The sequence below is a fragment of the Triticum dicoccoides genome, chromosome 7A (assembly GCF_002162155.2).
Source record: "Triticum dicoccoides isolate Atlit2015 ecotype Zavitan chromosome 7A, WEW_v2.0, whole genome shotgun sequence".
Lineage (NCBI taxonomy): Eukaryota > Viridiplantae > Streptophyta > Magnoliopsida > Poales > Poaceae > Triticum > Triticum dicoccoides.
The window spans coordinates 618,392,808-618,397,759 of NC_041392.1; the positions used below are offsets into that span (position 1 = coordinate 618,392,808).

Consider the following 4,952-nt stretch of genomic DNA (forward strand, 5'->3'; position numbering starts at 1 on the left):
CCCCCCACCATGGCTCCTCACTATCACACCACCAGTACCCTCCTCATCCCTTCCCCACTCTCGGCTGATCCCCAAGGCTGCCCCCTCTCTCATTAAATCTGGTCCGGACGATCACTCGACCGAGCTCGATACCACACTGCCTGTCTTAGATGGCCGGAACATATTGTTGGCCATCTCACACTTTGGTTGCAGCAATTGGATGTGCCCTGTGAAACCTGCAACATTTGAGCATTGCAAGCGGCGGTATGGCAGTCTGAATCCTGAAGTTCTTGGGAGTGCAGGTGAGGACAATCCTAATTTGTTAGCTCCAGACAACCGATGAAAGAATATTGGTTTCCATTCCCGTGTTGCCAGTTTTCTACCCCGTGACAAAATTGCAACCTTCGAATAACCTTGTTAGTTCTAATAGGTTGAGTGTTTGTTGGAAATAGGGGGGCGAGACCCATAGCTCCTTAAAAAAGGTGTATTTCCTCTCAATCACTTGCACAAGCAAACAAGTACTTCCTAGTCAGTTGTATTCGTTTTGTTATATTTATGAGAACTGCCTTTTCAAACAGGAGAAGAACGGCTATCTTGCTTTTCTGAAATCAACATGAGCTCAGTCTGGAAAAATGTTGGATATTCTTGAAGAAATACTTGCGATGAAGGATAGCCATTGTTTGCATGCTTCCTCCCTGTGTAAGAATTTCATAACCATTGTATTGTAAGTATTGTAGTTAGCTTATTTTTTTGGCACATCCATAAACAAACCAATTTCCATATGATGATTTAGGGTGCATTTGGTTCCTAAGCCATCCTCTCAAGCTCCCATTTCGATAGTTGTGATCCCTGGGTCTGCGAAGCCAGGTTTGCAGAAGAAATTGGGGGGCTCAAGTCTGCAATCAAGGGAGTCTGCATGGTGGTCTCTGTTGTTTGAAGGCAAGGTGCTCGGGAATGAGCTACTGGCTAAATCGTTTGGTGATCTCAAGGATGTGCTCTCTGATGCGGGAAACGTGGTCGACGACAAGCTCTGACTACTACAGGCTCCAACAAGGTAGAATTAATTTATTTGTGGTTTTATATTGCAAAACACGGTGAAATTAGAATTTATTCGAGTTTCTTTGTTTAGGTGGTGTTGTAGAAATAGCAATGTCGATGCTACTGTCAAATGTTTGTTCAGTTCGTACGTACTACTAAAGATGCACTCGATCTGCCTTTGCTCGGTTCCTGAAAATTGCTATGTTGATTTTGTTTTGAATTTGCAAGCATGTAGATTGAATCCAAATGTCCAATGATAAGAAAATATTAACCTTTTATCAATAGAAGTGTACACCGAAATATCACCGATTTGCCAAGACTACAGATTTTGTTATTATTTTGGTTAATTGCATTGGATAATTATGGCTCTTTGGATTAGTCTTCAATCCTAATGCTTTGAAAATGCAAGCAGTAGTTCTATATACCTTCTAATCGCTGGGGTGCTTGTGTTTTCCTTCGCAGTATTGTGATTATCTTCAATCTTTATCTTCAGGCTTCTATTCTGAACCAATAAACTTGAACAGCTACAAGAAGCATCTTTCCATGGAGCTTAAATGCCTTTTCCAATACATAGTTAATCAACCGACGAAAGGATTGGGTACTGAGCTTCTTGTACTTGAGGTTTGTTGGCTATGTCAAAACTTTCTTGCTGTCTGAAGTTTAAATTGATGTACCATGTAGAAACTCTTCAGCAAATGGCAAATGTACAGTACACTGAGAACATGACTGATGAACAGGATGCTATGTCAGGAAGTGAAACGTTGTGGCTTCAAGGAGTGAAGAAATTGGATTGGGATCAATGGAGTAAATCAAACAAGGATGCAACTCATGTTCGTGTTGGTAGTCATTCAGACATTTATTAACTCTGTAGCAAATAGTTCACATAGTAGAGCTAGCCGTGGTGCAGAGGCTAGATAGTTTTAGTCTTCAGACTTTCAGTTGCTGCTAGCTCTACTCTGCTTTGTCCTTTCATAATGGCAATGTAGCAGCTGTGTGATACGTTGGCAATACGGAGTCTTCACTGCATATTACCTACCGGAACTGATATGTGTTTGTCGACATAAAATTTTAACCTAAATTTGCTATTCAGGTGGCAAATCCAATAATTTATGTACTGTATTTGCATTTTGCAAGATAATTTGACTGCCAAAGTGCTACATCGTATCTCACTGGACCTATTGAGTAAGTGGTAATTTTTCATTTATATACCATTCAGATTTCTATATGCACTGTTCATAGATTCCTTGCATTGTTTAGTTACCAATTTTCGTAAGGGTCATACTTACTGGACCATGGCACACCCTTCCAATGCAGGTTGCTTCCATGACCATACTTCAAATAGGGGTATATTAGTTTGCCTCTCATCATCAACTTTGGACCCTTTTTATGTGGGCATTTTTTCTCAAAGCGTACTTGTATAAAATAAATTGTATTTGGTTTTCAGTTTATATCTGTCCATGGTTTTGCTCACATCACAAATTTTGACAGCTAGACAGTTCCCGAGTTCGGTCCAACCGAAACACTGCATTTATCTTTCTTCATAAGTATGGTGGAACCCAACATCCATTCAACCTCTAAATTGGGGCTCCATGGCTACCAACCGATGGAGCAAGACTGGAGACCACCCTCTCCTCCTCCAATTTGGAGCTCCATGGCCGCCATTCAACAGGCGCACTGCCATCGTTGCCTCCTCACCGCCTCACCTGGGAGAGCACAGGCGCCAACATCGCCCACGACCCGCCGCATGTTCGATCAACAAACTGTAGTTCAATTAGGTCTGTTGCTCCTCTTACATGCAGAGCCTGGGAAGATCATGGTCTTCTCTCATTCTCTTGTGAACAATGTAAAATAGGGTCTAGCATATTGTACATGTGCACGTATTTGTATACGTATGTAATTGTATTATCATCATCTATATATTGAGACGTGAGGCTGGATGTTAGCCACCCACGCAAAACCCTAAACCCAGTGTTTCAACTTGGTATCAGCTAGGTCAGGCCGCCGCCGCAGGTCCCTCGCGGCGCCGCCCGATTCTCTCTCTGCGTAGCCGCCGCTTCCGCTTGCTGCTTCATGATACGAGATTAATCCAGCCAGAGGAATCCATCCAGCTGCTTGCTAACTAGCTAGCTAGCTTTGCCTGTACACTGCGCCGCTTCCGATCGCTGCTCCCGCGCGTGTCATCTTCCGCGCCGCCGCCGCATCTTGCCTCAGCCGTCGCCGCGTGTCGTTCTTCTCCACGCCGCCGCAGCGATGTCGTCTTCCGCCCTCTCCACCGGCCAAACTGCCGGTGCCCTCGTCTCGTCCCCCGTCGCCACGATTCCCGCCGCGCTCACTGTCCCGCCGATCTCCGTCCGCCTCGGTCGTCACAACTTCATGCTTTGGGGAGGCATCACCAGCACTGTCCTTGCCGGTGCCAACCTCCACGGACACCTCGATGGCACCAAGGCGGCACCGGCAAAAACACTCATTGTCGGCACCGGCGACGCTGCTACCGCCGTCGACAACCCGGAGTACCACCAATGGTGGGTTCAAGATCAGCGCGTCAAGGGGATCCTTCTCACCTCCATGGATGAGGATATTGCATGCCAACTCAATGGCTACGAGTCGGCGCATGCGGTGTGGACAGCCGTCGCCGCCATGTTCGGCGCCCAGAGCCGCGCCAACGTCCATCACATCCGGCGGCAACTTCAGTCGCTGAGGAAGGACGATCTCTCCGCCGCGGAATACATGCACAAGATGAAGGCGCTTGCCGACATTATGGCCGCCGCCGGCTCCCCGATCCGCGATGATGAGCTTATCGATCACATCCTCACCGGCCTCGGCTCCGCCTACAACTCCATCGCCGCCTCCTTGGGTGTGAGTAACGCACCCATGCCCTACTCCAGCTTTTACTCGTTGGTTCTATCCTTCGAGGCGCTGCAGGCACAACAGAGTGCGGTGGAGGGGTGGACTTCCTCGGCTAACGCCGTGACTCGCTCTGGCCCCTCCGGACATGGTGGACGCGCTCCCTACTCGGAGCCCTACCCCTCCTAGGGTGGGGGTCGCCCGGCCGATGGCAACGGCCAGCCCGGGCAAGGCCGTCAAGGCGGCAACAGCGGCCCCAACGGTGGCCGCGACCGCAACTCCTCCTACGCCGGCAATGGTCGGCAAGGTGGCGGGGGTAACGGCGGCAACAACGGTGGTGGTGGCCGTTGCAACAACCGCTAGCGCCCCCGGTGTCAAATTTGCAAAAACTGGGGGCATGAGGCCGATGATTGCCGCAAGCGTTATGACCAGGACCACAACTCTCGCTCCGCCAACTCGGCCTCCACCAACACCGTCGACTATCCTTGGGTGCTGGACACCGGAGCTACGGATCACCTGACGAGTGATCTTGAACGCCTCCAGGTTCATGAGCGCTATGATGGCAAGGACCAGGTTCAGGTGGCCAATGGTGCAGGTTTGTCTATTTCACACATCGGTCATTCCCGTTTACCCGGTTCATCTCTCATACTGCGCAACATCCTTCATGTTCCACACATCAGAGAGCATCTTCTTTCTGTCTATCGCCTTGTTTGTGATAATGACGTGTTTGTTGAATTTCACCGTCATTTTTTCTTTGTTAAGGACAAAGCAACCAGGCGCGTCATTCTTCAAGGTAGCAGTCGAGGGGGGTTCTATCCGATTCCCTTTACTCGTGCTTCGTCATCTCGCCATGCTTCATCCAGTGTCCGTGTTTCGTCGTCGCAATGGCATCAACGTCTAGGTCACCCTACAAATAATGTGGTCACCTTCATTGTTCGGAGTCATGATCTTCCCTGCTCTAGTTCAAATACTTCACCATTAGTGTGTGATGCATGTCAGCGTGCTAAGAGTCATTAGCTACCGTATTCCACGTCTTGTCATGTCACTACTGTACCTCTTGAATTAATACATTCAGATGTTTGGGGTCCCGC

General features: G+C 48.4%; 1 long non-coding RNA gene across 1 annotated transcript; it reads left to right on the forward strand.

Moving 5' to 3' along the window:
* Nucleotides 1–415: 415 nt before the first annotated feature.
* LOC119328291 lies at nucleotides 416–1,836 on the forward strand. The gene is made up of 4 exons (XR_005158907.1): nucleotides 416–678; nucleotides 773–1,033; nucleotides 1,511–1,638; nucleotides 1,755–1,836. It is a non-coding gene; the product is annotated as an uncharacterized LOC119328291 (long non-coding RNA).
* Nucleotides 1,837–4,952: the final 3,116 nt, after the last annotated feature.